The following is a 26,017-nucleotide window of genomic DNA, read 5'->3' as shown; positions in this document are numbered from 1 at the left end:
AGCAAACCCGAACACACGCACCCACCCTGTACCAAAAAAAAAAAAAAAAAAAATATGAATAATGAAAAACTGGAAGGACAACAGACTTGACTATCGGAAGATTCATATTTGGCAGGAAACAGCTGTATGTTCACAGACAAATTGCTTTCCTTCTCTGAGCCTCTATTTTTATATTGCTTTAATGAGAGAATGGACCCTATAATCCAAAACGTTTTCACCTCTGAAGTGCTATCAGTCTCTTCCTAAATCAAACAAACATTCCTACTTAATCTGCAAATTAGTATTATTCAAACAAACCAATTACGTTGACCCTCCCCTTCAAGCTCCCAGCTAATACTTCCCACATCAAAACATCTGAGAACAACTAATTCAAGCACCGAAGGTATTTTCTTTTCAGTTTACAAGAATAGCAGTAATCAAACACACACACACACCCTAATATCATTTCTTCTTCCATAAAAATCTTTTTGACCCACTCTGGACTTTATAGGCTTCTAAAATGTATTTGAGGATGGTATAAAAATTATATTAGATTCCTTTGAAGATATTCTATTGTGTGTCAAGGGTGACTGATGATATGACACAGTGTATGTGTGTCCTGTGCATTTTTATAGTAGCTGCCACTTTATTGTGCTGGTGTAGACCTCAATGTGTTACTGAAACGTAAGACCTAAAATTCTTAAATTTTGAATCAGATGTAATTAACAATACAACAAAATGTACAGATCTTGTGTTCAGTTCAGGGAGTTTTGACAATCATATATATGCATGTAACCACCAATTTAAACAAGATGTATGGCTGGGGTGGTGGCTTATGCCTGTAATCTCAGCACTTTGGGAGGCCAAGGTGGCAGATTACTTGAGGTCAGGAGTTCGACTCCAGCCTGGTCAACATCCTGAAACCTTTTCTCTACTAAAAATACAAAAATTAGCCGGGCATAGTGGCACATGCCTGTAATCCCAACTACTTGAGAGGCTGAGGCTGCTGAATCACTTGAACCTGGGAGACGGAGGTTGCAGTGACCGGAGATCACACCACTGCACTCCATCCTGGGTAACAGAGTGAGACTCTATCTCAAAAAAAGAAAACAAAACAACAACAACAAAAAAACCACACAAGATCTAGATCATTTCCATCCCTCTAGAACCTTCCCTCACATAAGCACTTATTCTAATACCTTAGTTCCTCATTTCTGTTCTTTTTATTTAATTATCAATGCATAAACACGAATCACTAGAAAGAGGATAATTTGATAAGCAAGGAACTTTCACAGCTACTTGCAAGAAAACTCTTTTCACCTTGAACTTGACTCAAAGTATTGACAGCTTTTCTTGAATGGAATGGTCAGATGTGCATTCTTTTTTTCATATGCATACTCTGTGTGCGGATGTAACAATGAGGACATAAGTATGTGTGGCATACTATTTGGTGTTAGTGAACTTGTACGAAGAAGCCTTCACTGTCTTGTCGAGAAACTCCAGGGTATTCTTCCAGGGTGTCAACAGACTCTGTGGTCCAATGCAGTGATGTGAAAAGGAATACACATCAGGCATTTGCTCGGGGGTCTTGAGTTGGACCATCAGGTCTGTGGTCAGATGTATGGGGACAAGAGACCTTGTGCTATAGGCTTTTCACTAAGTGAGTAGAGAAAGCCCCACCAGTTTGAAGGAAGGAAACCTTGTCAGAGGGAGAAAGGGGAGTGGAGGAGGAACAAATAGAGGGAAATGCATCTTTCAAGGTCACTCCTATGAGAATGTAGAGCCCTGAAATAGAAGGGAGCACAGGTGAGACCCTGAAGGCCAGGAGGCCTCGTGCTGCCCAAGAATCGTTTGAGAACACTCGGGAAGATCAGCTGCCACACCTGAGGCAGGCCCTCATTTATCTGAGCCTCTGTACCCCGACTGCTAACAACCAGCTCAAATTGGCTGATTTTTCCACATTTGTCAGGGAGCCAGCTGCACTGCTCAGCTGAGCATCTGCGGAAAGGAAAGAAGAGAACCAGAAAAAAAAGAAAGCTTTTAAGTCATTATTCTTATTCATTTCCCTATTCTCTGCCCCACCCTCCCAGTCTCCACTGCCATGCCTCTTTCTTCTTCTCCTTCTTTTTTTAAAAATCTTTTTATAACAATCTTTTCCTTTATGCGACGAGAGCCATTGGCATCCTTCCAGTGACCTGTCTGTAGAGAGACACTCCTCCCTTGTCATTAGGCCTTTGTTACACCACTTCCTGATTTTCTTCTTTTTCATTCCCTTTTAAAGCTTCTGGCCCTTGACACCCCAATGCCCCAATGGAATAACCACACTTGTTAAAACGAAGGGTCTTCTAAAGGGTGATAAGGTTCGCTTTCTCAAGGAGGCCTGTGAGTTCATTCAGGTCTGTGGTTACAGTGGACTAGGGCATGGAAGGACCTGAAAGAAGACGTGTGTTGAGATGTCTTCATTCTGGTTACAATCTCACCTCCAGTGCTCTCCCAGCATCCTGTTTCCTGCTCTTGGACCACTTGATTTCTGATCTCAGATTTTGCATTCCACCATTCCTGGGCTATCATCATGTAGGCTCCTGGACGGGAGGATAGGATTTCTCCTTGTCAAATCCTCCTGCAAGAACAGAAAGAGCAAGTACCCAAAGAAGCAGGGAAAGGCAGAGATAGCAACAGGAAGCCAGGCTGATGGGCCTAGACCCCATTCTGCTAGGGCTCACGAAATGATAGTCAAAGGAGAAGGGCGGGATTTTGATTAGGCTTGAGATTGGAGATGTAGACCTGGTTCTTTACACAAACAATTGGTTACATTCCATTCAGCTTCTTTTAAAGAAAATCGGGAGCAGAATATTTACCGTTACAGCTACCACATTTGTGGGGACTCGTGGTGGAAGCCTGTAAGTGTTGTGATCGCTGAAGTTGCTGGAATACATGAAGAAATTATGAGGGACTTTAGGCTTTTCCCATCAGGACTGGTGCCATTCACTTCTGTTCTTTAGTTTTGAAATCTGTAATTCCAAAATCAAAAAAATGGCCGCACAGCTTAGATCATCTCTCTTAGTGACCTCTGTTTCTCTGAGGTAGCTTTTAGAGATAAACCTGATGGTCCAGTTCAAATTTGGACAAAACATTGAATTTTTAACATGCCCTCAGATTGATTTCTTGTTAACTCAAAGGTTTACCAAGTTACTTAGTACACTTATACCAGATGAGGGTAACACTGTGGTTTTTTACCCCTTTAAGGGTCTTAGAATTTTTAGATAGACATTGTATTTTCTTTTGAAAATTAAATATCTAGAGAAATATTATAGGGAAAATGTGTTATAAATTTACCTTTGGTGTGCAGGGATCCACCCGCTAAATTGTCTTTATCCAAGCTACTAGTAGTACTGTTTGTGGGTATCTAGGAATACCAAATGCTCTTTCTGATGGTTTCAAAGATTGAAGTTAGGTCCCTTCAAAAAAAAAAAAAAAAAAAGGTTGGACTGGTTAAATGAGAATTAAATGGGGTACCGATGGTAACAACATATTTACAACATTTAAGCTAGATCCCAGGTCTTTAACTTGCTTTGTAAGTTACTTAGCCAATCTATCAAAAGGGGACATTAATACCTTCCCCACAATAATATTGTGAAGATCAGTGAAATCCCATATATGAAGTGTCTGAGATAGAATCCTTGGGGCATGATACGTGCTAGAAGAATGCAGAGATTTAGCCATTTCTCAGAGACCTGAAGTGCACTTTTTCAAACTGGAAAAGTTACCACTATCCAAGAAAGAGCTGAGTTTAACATAATGAGAATATTGTAAATAGATAGCTATTGCCTGCATTCCTAAGTACCGAATGCCAAGGTCAAGTAAGTGTGAAGAGCTTGATTGGAAGCCGGTGCTTTCCATTTCAAAATAGGCCGGCACCTTGAGGAGAGGGGCTGGGTGGTGGGACATCTCCAGATTATGTAGCAGTTGTTTCATGCTGAAGCAGTTGACATTTTTTGGTATGTGGATCCAAGAAAGCCTTTTTCTATATGACTTTCTGTTCTAAGTGTCAGTATTAGTGTTCTAAGTATCAGTTAAGTACTCAAACCAGACCAAAGTAGACTGCATTTTTAAAGCACAGGTTGACTTTGACTTTTTTTTTTTTTAAACGAAGTCTCACTCTGTTAGGAGGCTGGAGTGCAGTGGCACGATCTCGGCTCACTGCAACCTCGAACTCCCTGATTTAAGCGATTCTCCTGTCTCAGCCTCCCAAGTAGCTGGGATTACAGGCACGCGCAACCATGCCCAGCTAATTTTTGAATTTTTAGTAGAGACAGGGTTTCACCATGTTGGCCAAGTTGGTCTCAATCTCCTGACCTCATGATCTGCCTGCCTTGGCCTTTCAAAGTGCTGGGATTACAGGCATGAGCCACTGTGCCCAGCTGACTTTTGACTTGCTTAATATCCACAGGTGCATTCTGATTTCCAGTTATACATCCTTCTCATATCTTTGCAACCTGTGTGAATGGGTCTCTGACAACATTCATGGCGTCAAAGGCTCTGTGAGACAAGGGGTGACAACAGATTAGTAGATGATTGTGGAGGCAATGAAGAGAAGAAAGTGACCCCATGGTAGCCTCCCATCTACATCTAGGCCTGGATTCTCACTCAAAGGGGATAGGAAGATCTGGTCTTGACTGTTCTTCATTCCCATTCTTATATGTTGTGTCTGTAGGACCTACCCTACATAGGTGGTAATGGAAAATTGGAAATGTATGGGTTGTAAAGGCCTTTTATCCTATGGCAAGCGTAGGAAATACCAGTACCTAGATTTCCCTTCGTAAGTGCCTGCGCTTCTTAAAATGTGGTCCTCTGACCAGCAGCATCAGCCTCTCCTGGAACTTCCTGGAACTGCAAATTCCAAAGCTTCATTCCAGACCTCCGAAATTAGAAACTGATGATGGAGCCCAGCTTTCCAAGGAATTCTGATGGATGCTAGAGTCCGAGGATTGGTTTAAGCATTAAGTAGGATTGTTGTGTATATTACAGCCTTTGAGGGAAGGGATGCCTGTGGAAAGTGGGGTGAGGAGAGTTCCATTGACAAAATAAGGGATTCACTGAATGTTTATGGCTTACATTGGGAATTTACTTCTGAAAGTAGAGCTGCAGATAAAAACAGGTTGTATTAGTCCATTTTCACACTGCTAAAAAGAACTACCTGAGACTGGGTAATTTATAAACAGAAGAGGTTTGAGGGACTCTCAGTTGCACGTGTCTGGGAGGCCTCAGGAAACTTATAATCATGGCAGAAGGCGAAGAAAGGGAAGAAGCCACAGTCTTCACATGCTGGACAGGAAAGGCAGGGTGGGGTCACTGCTAAACACTTAAACCATCAGATCTCCTGAGAACTCACTCACTACCATGAAAACAGCATGGGAGAAACTGGGAAACTGCCCCCGATGATTCAGTCACCTCCCACCAGGTCCTTCCCTCGACATGGGGAGATTGCATTTCAAGATGAGATTTGGGTGGGGACACAGAGCCAAACCATGTCACAGGATGCCTAGTACTGCAGGGTCCAAAAGTGTTGAAGTGGTTTTAAATCTGTCATGGACAAATGCAGTCTTTTCCATGAGTGTATAATGAGTTTTGCCTGTACATTCATGGTAGTCCACATTTGCTATTATGACTTATGTATCCTAGAGCTGATTGAAATGGATTATTGGCAGGGGAGGTCAGTGGTAGGGTGGAGGTGTGAAAAGAGGTTCTAAAGGATGTTGTATTCTCCCAGTTTATAGTTTTGCCTGCAGATTCTGTTCTGTGCAAATCTGTGATCTTGGGGATGCAACAGCAGCTTTTCAACAAAAAAGCTTTTTCACAGTATCAGCCTGTAGATGATTGATCAATTTGTTGTAGAATGAGTGGTTTCAGATAAAACCTGGTAAGGCCTCTATGTGCTGGCATTTGGAGTCAGGCTGTTAGTTTAGTTTATTCTTGATCCTCTATTCAGTGGTCCCTGCATTTTCTTGCATGGCAGTGTGTATTAAAGTCTAAGTCTCTAACCTAGAAGGACTGTAGTGTCTTCTTAGATGCTAAGATGCCGAGAGTCCCTCTGCTCAACAGAATTGCTAAGGATTGCAATTAGCACCTTTGGAGGCTTAGGTTAACTTCATCATAGCTCAGTTTTTAACTAGGAATGAATGTGACCTAAATCCTAGCAACTAGTTGAAATTGTTTTAATCAAGTCTTCCTTTTTCTCCTCTTCTCTCCATCATTCCAAACCCATGGGCCTTCTCGGTGCCGTTTCCTCCAGCAGGAATACGTTTTTCTTCCTTGTTTGAAATTCTGGTGTTTATTAACACAATAATGTGTAAAAGCATACATTATAGTACTAACAACATTTTATATGGATCTTTTTTACTTAACACTATTTCACATCTGCTTCTCCTTAAATCCAAAGACTTGATTTTATTTATTCATTTACCATAATACTCTTATTTCTTATCACTAGACATTGAGGTTGTTTCTAACTTTTTACCATCTTATTTTATTTTTGTGGCAAGGTCTCGCTCTGTCACCCAGACTGGAGTGCACTGGTGCCATCATGGCTTGCTGTAGCCTTGACCTCCTGGGATCAAGCAGTCCTCCCACTCAGCCTCCTGAGTCGCACAAGCACTTGCAGCATCAAGCCCAGATAATTTTTCAAAAAAATTATTTTATTTATTGGGCAGTGATGGGGTTTTGCTGTGTTGCCCAAGCTAGCCTTGAATTACTAGCCTCCAGCAGTTCTCTTGCCCCAGCCTCCCAAAGTGCTGGGATTACAGGTGCGAGCTACCACACCCAGTCTTCACTTTTAAGTACCATTTTATATTATTAAAACTTTATTACTTTTAATTTTTTTTTTCATCTTTTGAACCTTTTTTTAAACAAAAACTGTTAAAACTAGTATTATTAAGACATTCTTAAGGCTTTTAGGACTTTTGATATGTATTGCCTGTCAAGTTAATTTTTACCTGTCTAAAGTGGTCCAGAAATATCCTCTATTGAGCTAAGTGAAGAAAACCTCCTTGAAAACCCCCAGTGAGTCTCCCCTTATCCAGTCTGTAGTTTCCAAGTAAATTCTACGAGGTCTTTATTCTGTCTGTGGTATTTCATTCATTCATTTATTCATGCTCTCAACAAACAGTTTCTACTTGCTGTACTGGTAGTTGTTCTTTGGTCTTTGGCTAGAAGTCAGCTTGATCCAGGAAGTTCTGTTCTCTTCCCACGTGGTTCTGAGAAGGTGAGTGAAGTGGTAATATTTCCTGGGTATAGTCCATGTCTTCTCAACAGGGACTGGGTTTTCCATTCATTTTTAGAAATTGTACTTTTACAGTGAGCATCCAATAATCATTGAATAAAGGAAAAATGAATGAGATTTGGCTTTTGCTAATTTGAAAAAGAGTTGTTTGCCTTTTTAACAAACAGGACATATAGATAAAGTTGACTTGGAATTTGATGACATAGAGAACATTTTACTTAGTTGTGAGTAACTCACTTTAGCTAAACCTAAGGTTTATAAATTGATTTTTGCTGGCCTTGTATTTTGCGATTCCATTTACTTTAACTCCTTTATAATGTTTCATGCGTGGCACCCTCAAGTATTAAGTGCATATTAAATAATGGTCCAAGTATTTTTGCTTTTTTTGGAGCCCTGGAAAACTCATGCTGTAGGTGTGGGTGTGTGGGCTTGGATGTGTGTGTGTGCATACACAGGTATGTGAGGAAATAACTTTGTAATTGTATAGTAATATATTTCACACATTTTAAATAATCTACTGCCTCATTCAGAGAATCCAAGTTCTTCCAGAATTTGCTGTCTTACTAGTTTACATTCCTGATGAATATTCATGATAAAGATATTGGCTGTTTGAGCAGTCATTTCTTATCCAGGAATGATTGCAAATGAAAGAATGACACCGTTTCTTAGCAATGCTTAGGACTCCTGATTATATTTTATTTTTTATTTTGTTTTCATAACTTGCTACAAAGGGCACAGGAGTAGAAATTTTACTCATTTTTCTACTTCTTACTAATTGAGTTACTCCCAATCATAATGTGAGACAAGTATAATTATATCCTAAAACAAAGGCTAATAAAAAAAGAAAATCACACACAAGCCTTCCTAATTCCAAAGTATCCTAACACTTTTACACTATTAATTGTCAAATTAAAATTTCATTTATTATCCCATTAAGCCCTCTGAGTACATAAACAGTGCATTAGGGCATAATTGGAGCTTTTAAAAATAAAAGTTATATTTAATCTAACAAGATAAAGTCTGTTGCTATTGATTTTCTTGGGAAACAAAAAGCTCAGATCTCAGCATGAGGCAAATGAAACTATTGAACCCATGAGTTCAAATTAGTGGTTTTAATCACATGACGTCAGGGTGTTTGGCTGGAGAGTAAAAGTTAGTAATCTCTGACAAAAATAATTATTGACTAAATTTTTAGCCAAAGAAGTTCTAAGTGTAGTGGATGGACTACTTTTCTTATAAAAACAAAAGTAAAAGTAAAAAAGTGGTTCTGGAATCGTGTCGACTATATTCAATCCTGACTCTACCATGAACAAGCTAAATCACCTTGGGCAAGGTTCGTGCCCTTTTTCAGCCTCAGTTTCCCTATCATAAAGCAGACTTAAAGCAGCAGTTTTACTCTTGAGTGTATACCCAAGAGAAACATATGTTCATACAGAAATTTTAATGTTTAGAGCAGCATTATTCATAATAGCCAAAAAGCAGAAACCATCTAAATATCCATCAACTGATGAATGGATACATAAATAGTGGTTTTTACATACAATGGAATATTATTCAGCCATAAAAAGGAATGAAGTACCGATCTACTACAACTTAGATGAAGTCTGAGAATATTATGCTAAAAGACCATATACTAAAGTTCACATATTATGTGATTTCTTGTATCTCATATATCCAAAATAGGCAAATCCCTAGAGCCAAAAAGCAGGTTTGTGGTTAGGAGACGATAAGGGGAGAATGGAATGGGGAGCGATTACTTAATGAGTGTGGGTTGTTTTTCAGGGGCAGTGAGACTGTTTTGAAACTAGAAAAAAGTAGTGTTTGTAGAGAATCGTGAATACACCAAATACCACCAAATTGTGCACTTTAAAATGAGGGATTGCATCTGATGTACATTTCACCTGAATAGAAATAAAATAAGAATACTTTTCTCTGAAGGTGATCAGGTTTAAATCAGAATGATGTACACACAGTGGGCATTCAAAAAATACCCTTTCCTTTCTTTATTCCACCTTTATCACTGTGCCCACCCCCCAACCTGCACCCATTCTGGATAATTCCTTCTTTCCTTCGGTGTAAAAGAAAAGACAGTGAGATCATAGTAGTTTCAACTGAAAAGTGAGTGGAAATGGGGAGTGGGGTGCAGATACCAATATCTGTGCACCTGCAGTACATAAATCTAGGTCAGCCCTTTAAGATGTTAGTGTCTGTTAAACTGCATTGTGTACCTTGTTGAGAGTGTTTCAGGTGGCCTTTAAACATCATAGAGTCTTTGGGTGGGGGGTGGGAATAGGCAGAGACAGCTGCAGCATTTGGAGCACTTCATCTAGGGCAGGTGTTTGCCAAGGAATCAGCGAGTCATAACTCTAATAGTTTAGCAGCAGAAGATTTGCCATGGTCGATGGGCTGTTTGTCAGCGGGGCAAGTGTTCTGCCTTTGGCTATGACTTTTATATATTCTTTCCAATGGAGGAAGAACAACAGACGAACAAAAATCCCCAAACAGTATGCTCACTGGTTGAAAAATAGGCATTTCCTGAACTGAATGGAGGTAATTGCCTTCTGACCAACGAGGTGAGCAGTTCATTTCCAGAAGCATCAAATGTGACTCCCTGGCTATTAGCATGCTATGACTGATTGTAGCTACATTTGCCTCTGACTTTCTACCCCAGGAGGAATTAATATTTCTACCTGTTTCTAGTATTAGGTAATCTGTCACTTGCCCCCAGTATCTTCCCTCTCCCAACCCTCCTCCTGGCCCAGTGGACCTGCCTGGGATCTCTGTCTGCTACACTGCTGGTTCACTCTTACCAGTTGGTTGTCCTGTGCGACATGGTCTGCTCACTTCCCAGGTACTTAGATTTGTACAGCTGTGTGTTGATGGATGCTCAAAACAATGGCAAGAGTGAACGCAGACCAGTGCGAGTCAGCACACCTTGGCAGCCAGGGGACAGCAGGGCAAGATGCCATGAAGAAAAGGATGCAGTTAGACCAGGGATATGAGTGGAATCCAGCCCATCAATCAGTCAGTATTTGCACTTGAGCCCCTACTGTGTGGAGGACACTTGTAGGTAAAGAGGACTTGGATTCAAGATCGGAATGGCAGTTATTAGCTATGAGGCTTTGGACATGCAACCAATAGATCTGAGCCTCAGTTTCCTCAGCTGTAAGTGGGATAAAAATTTCCTCCTTAGGCCTCTTTGGAGAATTAAATGAAGGCAGCCCAGTACTTATCACAAAGCAAGTGTTCCCTAAGTGGGTACTCAGCATAACTGAATCTGTGCTTCAAGAAGTGAGGTGCCTTCACTGCCCTCAAGAATGTTTAAGATTCGACACTGAAATCCCCAAAATATGTACAAATCATACACATCCTGAAGATGTCGTTGTGAGTCTCAGGTTTTTGTAGCTCCTGAGAGAAAGGCATCAGTGGATGGCTGGAATAGTGAAATTTCTAACACTTACTATTTTTGAGCACCCTATTTTTGAGCAATGACCTAGCATTTCATGGTAAAGAATCTATCACTTGGAGAGGTAAGTTGTTTGCTCATCTCAGATGTGGTCAACCTCGAAGTCCATGATTTTCCTATCTTGCAGTACTGTTTTGGTAAGATTTGAGTTGAGCTTTGAAGATTAAGCAGACTTGGCTAAATCATGAATCTATCTTGGATAATCATGATTAGACAGACCATTCTCTAGGAAAGGAGGATCACCTGGGACCAAGGCATGGCGGTGAGAATGATGTGCCCAACAATGAGGAGACACCATCCATGTGGCATGGGAAGAAATAATGAGACATCATAACCGCATGTCTTCAGGCTTGAAATCTGTTCTGAGCATCAGTCTCCCCAGCTGACCTCAGTATGCTGCCAATATCGTCATATCCCTTGCTACATGATTACCAGTCTTTCCATAGAGAGGCAAGTTTAGCCTTATTACAGGAACGTTTGGCATTACTGGACATCACAAGTAGCAGAATTCAAAGTGCTTTGAGTGGCTGACAGGCAAAGAAAATGGACAAACAAATATCGAAAAGAACCAAAATGCTTTAATCACCCAGTCTGAGGATTGTGTTGAATCAAAGTCTCAATGATTCTGGGCAGTTCTATGTTCCCCTAAACTGAGACAAGGCAGACATTTCAGGAAAACCTGGAAGTTGGTCTACGCTTCTACAATCCTGCTGCCTCAACCTGACCCCGTGCGACAGCTCTGAGAGTTATCATGCAGTTAGGGACAAACACAGGCCAGCGACAACAACCACAGCATGTGACGTGTGCCTTATGATCTAAGCACTTTGGGGGCCTTTCAGAAACCCAGGGTCTGTGTGTCTGGGCACTGTGTGCTTGAATGGAAGCCTCTACCTTGCCCCTGACAGCCTTGTGTTGTCCCCAGATGAACCTATGTCTAAAGCTCCCATGGCCAAAGACAGATACCAACTTCCCACCTAGCTGGTCACCGTCTCTGTCTAACTTGGTATGATCATTGACGACTTTGGCCAGTTAGGAAGCGATGGCCTCAAATTGTTCAGAAACTTGAAAAGCACATGTCTGAGGCTAATTGTAGTCATAGGAAACTACAAAAGTAAGGATGTCAGATTAGAAATCAGTTGACCATGCTTTTACTCTCAATTCAGGGTCCTATATTCTAGTCCCACCTACTTAGGTGTTGCTGTGGGACCACCAGGAAGTCTTGGCTTCTTAGGGACTGGGGACTTCTCACTACTACGTTTAAGTAACTTGATTTGGACCAGTCATGGTTCCCACAACCTTCAACTACTGAGAAATTTTAATTTAAATCTTCAGATAAACTGTTAATTTTAGAGAACTCCTTGATTTAAATAAAACATGTTGGCTGGGCACAGTAGCTCATGTCCATAATTCCAGTACATTGGGAGGCTGAGGAGGGTGGATCATGAGGACAAGAGATCAAGACCGTCCTGGCCAACGCGGTAAAACCCCATTTTTACTCAAAATACAAAAATTAGCTGGACGTAGTGGTGCACACCTGTAGTCCCAGCTACTCGGGAGGCTGAGGTAGAATTCCTTGAACCCAGGAGGCAGAGGTTGCAGTGAGCTGAGATCACACCACTGCACTCCAGCCTGGCAACAGAGCAAGACTCTGTCTCAAAAAAAAAAAAAAAAAAAATAAAACAAAAAAAAAAAAAAAAAAAAAAAAAAAAAAGTCAGGATGAGTTCCTTGCCTAGCCTCAGCACAAGATTAATTTTTCATATATGAGAAAAATGTACCTTCATAGATTTCCAAACAGAATTATGGCTTTTGAAAATACAGGTACTAAAATTTAAAAAGGATTTCATTTTTCTCAATTTGGATCAGATATACTGATTACTCTCAGGGCAAAATGAATTTTAATTTAGGTCTTCTTTTTCTTAGGTGAGAGTAAGCTTTTCTACCTAATTTAAAAAATGAGAAGACATTTAATTTACGTTTTATCCTTCACTCAAAGATACTAATAACCATACTATTTAAATTCTAAATCCCTTCTTTAAGGAACTTCAAAACCAAGGAGGAAATTAAAAGATTTTAATTCACTTCCTGATCTCACCCATCATAATAGAAAAAGATTCTTACATTCAGACAAGAAAGATAGAAACCTTAGGAGAATTTACACAGTTTATTTCCAAATTTTAGGAAACTTGATCTTGGAATTTTCCTTCATTCTTCACCTACAATTTGTAATAATGTAAAGTCACACTTGTTCCATAAATCCTGCTCAAACCACTCTAGTCCCTAGTAATCTCTCTGCCCCTCCAAATTCAAAAACAAACAAACAAACATATATAATACAAGTCAAGGCTTATTATTATCAAACGTCACAGACAACACATTTCACTTTGGAGGGGATGTGCCCCATTGTCAAAGTGCTGTAAGTTTCTAAGCACTACTCTCAATTTCTGTATTTATCTTGTGTCAAACCAGTAACAACAAGCTTGCAAATCAGTTCTGCTCAAAATGAACTTTGAGTAGCACTGGTTATTAAAGACAGTGCCTCATTATTTTTGTATGTTACCTCCTATATTGTGTAAATTGTTTGTGGATAGACATTAGATAGTGTTTATTTATGTGTCCACATTCCCCCACTTTCTCCAATAAGACTTGTAAGTAGGTAACTGTCAGTAATTATAATAATTATTATATTAATATTAAATGTAAAAAATGAGTAGCGTTATTGGTAAAAGCAATTAATTGCTATTACTATTGTCACTATTCTTTTATAAAACAACAAAAATATGCCTAGAACGCACCCTTCTCCAGCCTCTTTTTATTAGTGTTATCCTAAAGATACTCCATTGCTTAAACCTAGTTTCATAGGGAAAGTGTAATTTTTTTTTTTTAAGACAGAGTCTTGCTGTGTCGCCAGGCACCAGGCTGTAGTGCAGTGGCACAATCCCGGCTCACTTCAACCTCCGCCTCTCGGGTTCAAGCAATTCTCCTGACTCAGCCTCCTGAGTAGCTGGGACTACAGGTGTGCCCCACCACATCCAGCTAATGATTGTATTTTAGTAGAGAGGGGGTTTCACTATGCTGGCCAGGATGGTCTCGATCTCTTGACCTCGTGATCCGCCTGTCTTGGCCTCCCAAAGTGCTGGGATTACAGGCGTGAGCCACCATGCCCAGCCAAAAGTGTAATTTTTAAAACCTGAAGAACCGAAAGCATCCTGTTAATTATCATCACTCAATCGGGGTGCTATATGTTCTTATAAAGTGAATCAGGAAATAATTGTATATGAGAAACTCTGTAGTTGTTCTCCGCATCATGGTTCTTACCCTACTGACATATGCTCAAAAACAGTTTTTGGTATTATCCCCAGTACATTCCAGATGCAGGAGTACTTAAGAATTAAAAACATGGCGCAGTTATAGTTTTTGCTATGAAATACACAAATCGAAAATTATAAATTTTGCCTATTTCTCTATGTTAACAGAAAGTGCCAAATTCTGTAAAATACTTGAAAAGATTTATTCTGAGCCAAATATGAATGACCATGGCCCAAGATGCAATCTCAAGAGTTCCCGAGAACGTGTGCCCAAGGTGGTTGGGTTACAGCTTGGTTTTATACATTTTAGGGAGACATGAGACATGAGTCAGAACAGATGAGGGATGTATTCATTCGTTTATTTAGTCTGGAAATGCAGGACCACTCAGAGAGGGAGCTTATAGGTCATGGGTGGATTCAAAGATTTTTCTGACTGGCAATTGGTTGAAAGAGTTCTTGTCTAAAGACCTGTAATGAATAGAAAGTAGTGTCTGAGTTAAGATAAAGGTTTATGGAGACCAAGGTTCTTATTATGCAGATGAAGCCTCTAGGTAGCAGGCTTCAGACAGAATAGAGGTATATGTCTCTCATCAGACCTTAAAAGGTGCCAGACTCTTAGTTAAATCTCTCCCAGATCAGGAAAATACTAGAAAGGGAAGAGGATTCTCTATAGAATGTAAATTTTCCCCACAAGAGACAGCTTTGCAGGGCTATTTCAAAATGTGACAAAGAAATATATTTTGGGGTAAAATACTTTGATACTTTCAGGACCTGCTCTCTCTCATGTGATTCAATACTAGAGTTAGGCTGGAATTTCTATCTTATTGCTACAAAGAATCTATTTTGTTAGTCTGAGATCTCTGTTTTATTGTTAATGCTGGTGAGTTGTACCTGGATTCCAAAGGGAACAGAGAATGAGACATGTCCAACCACTCCTTCCATGTCTTCCTATCATGGCCTGAACTAGTTTTGCAGGTTTCTTTGAAATCTCTTTGGCTGAGAGGAGGGGATGCTCAGTTGTATCGGGGTGGCACTAAGAATTTTATTTTTGGTTTACACCTAGAAACCCCCAATCCCGACCCTCCACCCTCCAGTCTTCTTCAAGGACTATAAAGGCATCTGATCTTCCCATGACACCCAAGAGAAGCAGGAGGTGCCTCACCTTTATGGAAAGACAAAACAAGTAATGTCAAAGAAAATAGTGGTATCAGTCACCCCCAAAGTTTACCCTTCTATAAAAGCTAGAAAAAAAGTGGTAGCATCTATCAGAATCCGCTTTTTCAGAACCCTGGAATGTAACCAAATGCTTGAAGTACTCTGGGAAGCATTTATTTAAAATCAAAAACAAAAAACCTTAGTTAATTCGTAATGACAAGAGCAAAACTGTGGTGTGTTAACTGACCTTAGTCCCATATTCCACTCCCTAGCTCAGCAGCCGCCTTGAAGTACATATTCCTAGTACAGATATACGAGGAGCAGAATGTACCTACTTACAGAAAATTCTAATTTGATCTAGCTGGTGGCTGCCTTGAGGACATGCTACTAGAAACATGTCTTTATCTCTTCTGACTGGGAACTTGGCTCCCAAGGGATCATGGTCTAAAACATTCTTCTTTGCTGTCTGAGGCATTGGATAACAACTGGGGGAAACAATAGGCTAACCAAAAAACTTGGAAGGAAAGTCAGGGGAATAAGGTTTTGAAAAGGTCCTACATTTTCTTAAGATTTTAGAAGAACATTCACATGCCCAGATCTGTGCACATACTCAGGATAAATGCAGGAAGGCCCCTGTCTTTTACTTCTGGCTGACCGTCAGTCTGTGCATAATCAGGAAGTGAAGGCAAAGGCTGAGTAGTAAATGGCCTGGCTGAGTGTTGAAGGTATCCCCCCACCCCTACACACAGTGCACACAGAGCCCCTTGCCTAGGAATGGATGATTTATTAGTTCCAAGTGTTGAAAGATATTTCTATTTGAATACTAATTGGCCACTAAGCTAACTAAGTATTCAGTGGCTACACATGACATAGAATACAGATTTATGGAAGTAATTCAGAAAAGTCAAGAAACAAATAAAATAACAGCAATAATGGCAAACTATAGAGAGGAGGGAGAATCTGATTTCCAGGGTTGCCACATTATGATATTCAGTGTTCAATTTTCAATAAAAAATTACAAGGCATGCAAAGAAATGTATCAGTGACCCATGCCAGGGGGAAACAAAAGCAATCAACAGTAACTGTCTTTGAGAAAGTGAGAAAGTAAAAATGAATTCATTACTAGACGAAGACTTTAAATCAGCTATCCTAAATACATTCAAAAAGCTGAAACTATGTATAAAGAGCTAATGTAAAATATGAGGGCAATACCCTGCCAAGTAGTGAATATCAATAAAGAGATAGAAATTGTAAACTGGGACCAAACAGAAATTTGAGTAACTGAAGAGTGGAGTAACTCAAAGAAAAAATTACTGCAGGGGATGAACATAAGATTTGAACAGGCCAAAGAAAGAATGAGAAGACTTGAACAGTTGAATTGAGAGTATCTAGTCAGAGGAGTGAGAAATAAAAAGAATGAAAAAAATTAACAGAGCCTAGGAGACCAGAGGACATCAAGCCTACCAACCCCCTCGTAAATAGAGTACCATAAGAGAGAAGAGAAAGGGGTAGAACCATTATTTGAAGAAATAATGGTGAAACTTCCCAAATTTGATAAAAATATCAATGTATGCATACAAGAAGCTCAATAAACTCTAAGATAAACGAAAAGAGACCCACACTGAGATATATCATAATCAAACTATTGAAAACCAAAGACAAATACAGAATCTCAAAAGCAATAAGAGAGAAGCAACTCATTATATACAAGAAATACTCAATAAAATTAACAGTTGATTTCTCATCACAAACCATGGAGGCCAAAGGCAGTGGGATGACATTCAAAGTGCTGAAATAAAAATACTGTAAACCAAGACTTTTGTATCTGGCAAAATTATCCTTCAAAAGTGAATGAGAAATTAAGAAACCTCCAAATAAGTAAAAATGGAGACAGTTTGCCTGAACTCAATAACCTAACCTCCCCTTTAAGTTACTAGAAAAAGGGGAACAAACTAAGCCTAAAGCAAGCAGAAGAGTAAGATTAGAGTTGTGATCAATGGAATAGGTAATAGAAAAAGAAAACAACAAAATCAAAAGTTGGTTCTTTGCAAAGATCAACAAAATTGACAAATCTTTAGCTAATCTGATGAAGAGAAAAAAAGACAGGAGTAAAGTTATTTAAAAAAGATAGAAGAACAGTACCACCAATTTTATAGAAATACAAAAGGATCTTAAGAGAATATAATGAGCAACTATATACCAGCAAACTGGATAACCTACATAAAATGAACAAAGTCCTAGAAATATAAAAACTACCAAACTGATACTCAAGATAAAATAGAATACATGAATAGACCTATAACAAGTAATACATTGAGTTAGCAATGAAAAACTTATAACAAAGGAAAGTCCAGGATCAGATGACTCCATCAATGGATTCTACCAAACATTTAAAGGAAAATTAGCACCAATCCTTCTCAAAATCTTTCCAAAAAAATAAAAGGAGGAACACTTTCTAACTCATTCTGTGAGGTCAGTTTTACCCTGATACCTAAACCAGATAAAGATATCACAAGAAAGGAAAGCTACAGACTAATATCTCCTATGAATATTAATATAAAAATTATCAACAAAATACTAGCAAACAGAATCCAACAGCATATTAGAAGAGCTGGACATTATAGCTAATGGGAATTTATCCCAGGAATGCAAAGTTGGTTCAACATATGAAAGTTAATCAATGTAATATACCATATTAAACGAACTAGAAATAGAAAAGGAATTCCTCAACCTAATAAAAGGCATCTATGAAAAACCCACAGCTAACAACATACGTAACTGTAAAAGACTGGAAGCTTTCCCTGTAATATCAGAAACATGACGTAGATGTTTTCTCTCACCAATTCTATTCAGCATTTTACTAGAAATTTTAGCCAGGGCAATTAGGTGAGAAAGAGAGAAAAAGGAGCTAGAAACACACACACACACACACACACACATACACACACACACACACACACACACACACACACACACGCATGCACGCACCCCTTGTTAGAGTTAATGAGTTCAACAAAGTTGTAAGATATAAGATTAATAACCAAAAATCAGTTGTATTTCTATATATTTGCAATGAAACATCCAAACATGAAATTAAGAAAGTAATGCCACTTAAAATGGCATCAAAAATTATAAAATAGTTGTGAATAAATTTAACCAAGGAAGTGAAAGTCCTATACTTTGAAAACCATGAGAATTTTGAAAGAAATAATCTTCTGTGTTTATGGATTAGAAAACTCAATGTTATTAAAATATCAGTACTGCCCTGATTGACATACAGATTCACTGCCATCCCTGTCAAATTCCAGCTGCCTTTTTGCAGTTGATCTTAAAAGTCAGCTGATTCGAAAATTCAATGAACATTAAAGGGACACCGAATAGTCAAAATATTCTTGAAAAAATTAAAAAGCGCAAAGTTGGAGGACTCACCCTTCCTGATTCCAAACTTTTTACAAAGCTACAGTTATCCATACAAGTTGGTGCTGACATAAGGATAGACATATGGACTGATGGAATAGAACTGAGAGTCCATACATAAATACATACATTTATAGTCAAAACAGAAAAGAATAATCTCTCAATAAATGTTGCCAGGACAATTGGATAGCCACATCCAAACGAATAATTTTGGACCCTTACCTCACACTGTGTACAAAAAAAGTAATTCAAAATAGATGAAAGATTTAAATGTAAAATCTGAAGTTATAAAAGTTTTAGAACGAAACATAGGTATAAATCTTCAGGACTTTGGATTGGGCAATAGTTTCTTTAAATGTGACACCAAAAACATACGCAACAAAAGAAAAAATTGGTGAATTGGATTTCAGCAAAATTAAAACCTTTTGTGAATCAATGGACATTACCAAGAAAGTAAAAAGTAACCCACAGAATAGGATAACATATTTGTATATAGTATATCTCATAAGAGATGTGTATCCAAAGTATGTAAGAACTCTTGAAGCTCAACTACAGGAAGACAAACAACTGAATCAATAAAATAAGCAAAGGGTGTGAACAGACATTTCTTCAAAGAAGATACAAAGGACCACTGTAAAAAAGATATTCATGAAAGAATGCATGAAAATGATTCATTAGGAAAATGAAATCAAAACCACAATAAGGCACTACTTTATACCTACTGGGCTGGCGATGATGATGATGATGGTGATGAAGAAATAAGACATATTGAAGAAGATGTGAAGTAATTAGAATTCGTGATCATTGCTAGTGGGAATGTAAAATGATCTAGCCTCTGTGGAAAACAGTTTGACAGCACCTCAAAAAATTAAACATAGAGTTACCATTTGTTCCAGCAGTTCTATTCCTAGGTATCTATCTAAGAATTGAAAACATGTTCACATGAAAACTTGTACATTGACTATTTATAGCAGTATTATTCATAATAGCAAAAAAAGTGGAAGCAAATGTCCATCAGCTGATGAATGGGCATGGAAAATCTGGTATCTGCATACAGAGGAATATTTTTCAACTATAAAAAGGAGTAGAATACAGATACATGCTGCATCATGTGTTAAGCCTCAAAGCATTATGCTAAGAGAAAGAAACTGACATGAAATGACACATACAATGTGGTTCCATTCATATAAAATGTTCAAAATAGGCAAAGCCATCAAGACAGAATATATTTTAGTGGTTGCCAGGAGATGAAGGAGAGGGAAATCAGACTGTCTGGTAACAGCTATGGGGTTTCTTTTTGGGGTCATGTTCTGGAATTAGATAGTCTTGATGGTCATATACAACTGTGAAAGTATACAATTGAATTGTATACTCTAAAATGGTTAATTTGATTTTTTTGAATTTTCTCTCATTAAAAAAAAAACAGGAAAACCTTTCTTTTCATAGGAAAACATTTAAAATGAGTATAAATATAATTTGTTTTTAACATTTTATTTTTAAACAGAGGATGCTTTGTTAAACTGACAACTGACATGTGTTTGTGATTTTGTAAGGCTACAGAGTACCATTCTTGCTTGTCTAATCTTATACTCAATTGCATTTACGACTCCCTCACCACCAGTACCTCAAACTAAATATATAACATCTGTGAGTGAAAACTTTGAATCACTGTCATCTTGGAAAAGTAATCTTATAATTTAATCGTTGGTGGCTCTATAGGTTTTTTTTCTTTCCCTCCAACCAATTTTGAAACAACTTGGTAGAGCTTAGGTAACCACATACTTTATTGCCCAATCAAGAAGCTTTTCAGCATGAAAATAGGTACTAATCATATGTGCTGTCAGCAAAACAGGCATAAACCAGACTGTCCTGGGAAATCCAGGATACATGGTCACTGAAACAGAAGGGATATTTACTTCCAGGCACAGACTCATAACAAATACTTGGTTTGTGAGCCAGGGTGATTTCAAAGGTAATTGCTGCTACTGTTGGCTGCTGCAGGTGGGGCTGGCAAGCTGAGCCATGTGCTCCCTCCTAAACAGAAAGAACTGGTGCAAGGGAAGCCCCTGCAATCCCTACTCACTCACCAGGGCCAGGGTTTCCGCGGTCGGGGGTGCCGTGGGGGAGACAGGGATTTCTTATAATGGTTTTAATGAGCCCATCTGGGATCTCCTCCTGATGATTACCACCTTCCCTGTGTTTTGCATCTAAGGACTTTGGGATTGACCGGGGCTGCCTTGCTAACGCTTGTCTCTTCATTATCAACTGGTGTATTGGAGAGAGAAAATCCACGTGGTCAGATCAAATTGGCAGAATTGAAGTGTCGCTGCTGATGCTGGCAGGCCTGGGCTTTCCAGACACAAGCAGAAGGAGTGGGTCTAAAAGGATACGTCTTCAGTATGCTCTATTCTGATCTGCATTTGCCAGAAGACACTTTGGAATTATTTAATCTGACTGCCTCATGTTATACAGACAGGATTCTTCTCTTTTCTTTGTGGGCGATCTTCTGAGCTTCCATATTATGCCGGTAGGGGGCGGTTTATTTGAGGAAAGAGATTTGCAGAAGTGTTGGATGAAAATCCAAGGGTTAAAGGCGTTGAGTCCTGCAGGGCTGTTTGCTCCACCACAGGCTTAGGTAGCTGAGGGTTCTAACACCCTTCCTGCCAGCAGCCAGTCTCCACCTGGCTGGGCCCACGCTCTCCGAGCCACGGCTCAGTGATCTCATTAGTGAAATGACGATCAGCTGTCTGCTTCCCTGGGCTGAGCTGTGGATTAATTGCCCCACCTCCAGAAAGTACCTTAAAGAAAGAGAAGTTACATGAATCCTCCAGTTTATATCACTGAGGCCAGCCCCTGCTGGTAGGTGAGGAGAAGAGATGAGTGTTGGGGGATCTGAGGCTCTCTGGAAAGATCTCCTCCCAAGAAAACCTCACAGAATGCAAATGGCAGCTCTTAACTGAGAGTTGGAACTGAAATGTGGGTGTGCGCATGCATGTATGCACATGTGCAAATGGTTAGTGTTGGTGGCTGTGAAGAGGGGACACATTTCAAGTATGTAAGAATCAGGGAACCCTGTTAGGTGTCTCCCGTTTTCTGTGCCCAGCCTAACACTGTATCAGTTATTTTCCATTGATTCACTCTTAATCCTCTGACTCCTCACACATAGGCATGATTATCCTCACTTCCTGGGGGGAAGTGGAGGGCCCCAGAATCCAGCTTAGCCTGCAAGGGAGAGGGGCTTTCAGGGAAGGTGGCCCAGATTTCGTACACTCAAGCCAAACATGCTCGGAATGGAATTCCACATGTTCATTTCAATGCTCTCCAGAGTTGATCCTCTCTAGGATCAACTTTTCTATTTCGTTTTTTTAAGTCTGGCAAACTACAAATGGATGTCTTCCAGAAGGTCTGTCAGAGCCCAAGCCCTAATCGTCAAATCCAGGAAGATGCCATGACAGTGACGGGACGTCTGGCCTGGGAAGAAGCTTACCAGACTGGAACACCTTCCTGGAATCAGGCACCCAGTACTCGGTTTGCCCGCTTTCTCTTTTCGGATCTCAGTTCTCAAGTTTTGCATATCTTCACGCTGTATGTTATGATGGATTGAAATTGCTTACGCCCCCATTACTCTGTGCTCAAACGACTTGCCCTCCAAGGCCTGCTCCATGCAGCAGCTTCCAAGGACATCTGTGCTCACCCTGCCCAGGCCCTTCCCGCCTCCGACTCTCCATAGTCATCTTTCTAAGACGTCCCTCATCGTGCTTCTTCCCTTGTTGAAATCCCAGTACCCTCTCCCCTCCCCTCCCGTTCAGGAAAGATTCCAGGATCTCTGCAGTATGGCCTTGGGCCACCTGCCCAGGTCCCACCCCTGCAGGCCCACACTTGTCCACTATGTCTAGCCAAACAGTGTTGCTTCCCTTCGCGAGGTGTGCCAGCCTTTTCCCAACCTTTTTTCAACGCCTAGGAAAAACACTACCTTTTCTTCTCCCTTGCTGAATCTTTGTAAACAAAGCAGCTATGAGGGCCCCTCCTTCAGGGAAAGATACCTGATACTGTGGTCCCCTTGCCCCAGGCTGGGGTAGAGGCTGTTCTAGGATGAGGCCAGGTCCTGGCATTTAAGTTGTATGATGCTGCCACTCATCCGTAGCTTTGGGGGCCTGGTTTGGGATTTGTCCATACCTGTCCGCTTACAAGCAGCCTGGCACAGACTTAGTGCATGTGGAATGAATGATGCCTTTAGAGGGCTGAAGTCCCAGAACATGTTTCTCCTGTATTTTGGCTCTTAAGGGTCCTGATAACTCAGGAGCCACGTAGGAAAAGCGCAGAGTGAATGACTTCCATTATCACCCCAGGGAGCTAATCACACTCGCCTTAGCAGCAGGGCTTTGCACCGCAGAACTACCTGCCTGGCCTCGTAAAGGGGAGAAGTGGGCGAGTCAGCAATTTTTCCCAATGTGCAGACAAGGAACCCGAGAGGTGAAACAACTAAAGTGAAATCAGCTGGCAAGGGGTTGCTGGTGAAGGGAGCTGCTTTGGGTTCAGATACACACGCAGGCTTCATACTGCCTGCGACACCTCCCTTCATAAAAACCTGGAAGGACAGGAAATAACCTAAGCTCATTAGAGGATTCAGGGATGACTAATGGAGCTAAGCCTGGGGAGAATTTGATGCCCCTTGACGTGGGCTCCATGAGACCCGGGGGGGGGGGGGCGGGGGCATCCATCCTCCTCTGTTGTCTGCAGACTTTAAGTTAGCCTTCTTCATCTGCTCATTTACCCCCAGGATTCAAGGAGCAGCACATTAACTAACGAAGTCAATTAACAGAGGTTTGAAATGCAATGTCCTGGAACTCAGGTATGGATTGGGTACAAAATGTTTGGCCCCAGTGAAAGGGTGACAATGTGCTGAAAATAAGCCCTGGTATAAAGTGATCCTCCATCCGCTAATTGGTAATAGGGAATCCTTGTGCGGGGCTCCACAGCCCCGTGGCTGGGCCTAATTGGCAAGTCTAGAGGCGGCATTCACGTCTCCAACCCACGGTTGCAGAAGAGAGTGATTGCAAGAAGCCTGATGGAGCCACCAGCCGTTCCCAGACCGTGAGTGCCCAGGTGACTTTTTCTTTGTCGTTCTTGCGGCCTGGCCCTGACAGTGTCACCTCCTCCCTGGGCATGGCTATAAGGGACTTGAGGGCAACTTCCGTTGTAAGCCAAATAATGTTAACAGCTGGGACGTGCCGTTTGTCAGAGGTCACCACTGTTACAAGTTTCAGAGTGAACATTTTTAGTAGAAGGTGAGACAGGAGAACTACTGCAGGCTACGCTTTGAGGCTGCAGACTTGAAAAACCAGAGCATTTTCAGAGCACTGGGTGAAGGCTGCTCAGCCACCCTGCCCGACCCTCACAAACCCTTTTAGCTCAGACAGAGCCCTCTGGGTGGCAGGGAAAAATCAGTGGCCCCTGCATCAGGAGATAAGCAAGCACTTAAATGCTGCTCATCCACCCAGGAGCTGGGCCACCTTGGGCAGGTAACTTCACGTCTCTGGGCCTCACTGTGCGTAGACTAGAATCAGGGTTCTCACAGATCTCGTGCTGATATTCACTGCACCTGTGAGTTTAAGAGACCTTCATGTTTCAGCATCTTTCACTTTCCTTTCCAGGACCCACCCTACTGCTTTTTTTCCGCGTCTCCACCCACGAAAATGCATGGGGCTTTACTGTGAGTCTTCCCCATGCCCTGCTGCCCAAACTGCCTCTATTTTTTGTTCTAATCTTGATTTCCCGTGAGTCATCAGATGAGTTAGCAAAGCTGCCCTTGGCCTTCTTTTTTTGTTTTTTCCAAATGCTTCTCAGTCAATTAAAGTAAGACCTCATCTATGAACGAAAGAGAGAAGGGGATCATGAATGCGTGCTGGCCAGGTATGCTGGAGTCAGGTATGCTCAGGTCAGAGGGTAATGATAATAGCAATTATAATACTGAGAGCCACAACTATTAGGAGAACTTATTCTTTGCCAGCCTCTGAGCTGAGGAATTAACATGCTTTGCCACATTTAAATTTCCCGAAACCCTATGTAGTAATATTGTTAGTCCCATTTTATAGATGATGAAACTGAGCTTAGAAAAGTTAAAATGATTTTCCTGGAATCACACAGCCAGTAAGCGTTGGAGCAGCATTTAAATCCAGACTAAACACCATGAGGCATTTTCTTCTCCAAAGACTCACCAGAGTAATTTTGGACTTTATTTTAAAGCAGTGAGATGTGCGCACACACACTCAGCCATGCTCATAAGGAACAGGAGAATTTATGCGTAGGAGCGAGTTCTGAGCTTCAATGTCATCACCTTGTAAGGTCAGTTTATGTACTTGTTCCAACAATGTCACAGATGCTTGCTTGGGGAGTTTCTCCTGGGAGTGCTTCATGAGCTACACACATACCCATGTGGACGGCATTGTTTTCGTATGAGACGGAGTCTCACTCTGTCACCAGGCTGGAGTGCAGTGGTACAATCTCTGCTCACTGCAGCCTCCACCTCCCGGGTTCAAGCAATTCTCCTGCCTCAGCCTCGTGAGTAGCTGGGACTACAGGTATGCACCACCACACCCAGCTAATTTTTGTATTTTTAATAGAGATGGGGTTTCACCATGTTGGCTAGGATGGTCTCGATCTCTTGACCTTGTGATCTGCCCGCCTTGGCCTCCCACAGTGCTGTTGTCCTTGCTGTTTTGCCTTCCTGTGGTGGCATTATTATTCCTTGTGCTCACATTATCTTTTCACCAGGCTTGACTCCAAGTGGCTTTTGATGGTTTCCAATATGCAAATCTAATCTACCCTTAAAGGAGGGATTTGCCAACATTCAATTGATCTGACTGGCTGTTTTTTCCCCCACTGTTACAGTGACTCACAAAGTATTTCAGCAGTGGCACCATTTTTCTACCCTGATCATTTAGAAAAGTCTAATCTGTCTGGCAGATGAAGGTGGAGTGGCCGTGTGTGAAGCAGGAATAATGGGAGACATGACCCCACCCACTCTTCTCTCCCATTCTTGTTCTCTTCTTAGGCCTGGAGGGCCAAGGAGGCGTCAGGTTCCAGGGAATGCAGCTTGGAAACCCCTGCCCTGGCTCAGACAGCCCAGTGGTGGGAGGGCCAGTGTCAGGAGCCTCACACACTCGCTCTCCCCCAGCATGAGCAAGTTCTGCCTGTGAACTGAAGGAACATCCACATCTCTCCTAAGCGTTCTTCCTGGCCACAAGGAAGGAGAATGTGACTCTTTAGTGAACACCTCCGCAGGGTCTTTCATCCACCATTCATGTCTGTCAAAGAGCTTTAAGAGGTTTGCAGAGATGCTTTAAGGAAGGAAGAAAAGGGAGCGTGGTGGCTATAAACAGAAAGGTTAGTTCTGAGGTCGAGAATGATAAAGG

Source organism: Cebus imitator, unplaced genomic scaffold (genome assembly GCF_001604975.1).
Source record: "Cebus imitator isolate Cc_AM_T3 unplaced genomic scaffold, Cebus_imitator-1.0 Scaffold367, whole genome shotgun sequence".
Lineage (NCBI taxonomy): Eukaryota > Metazoa > Chordata > Mammalia > Primates > Cebidae > Cebus > Cebus imitator.
This window is presented reverse-complemented; position numbering follows the sequence as displayed.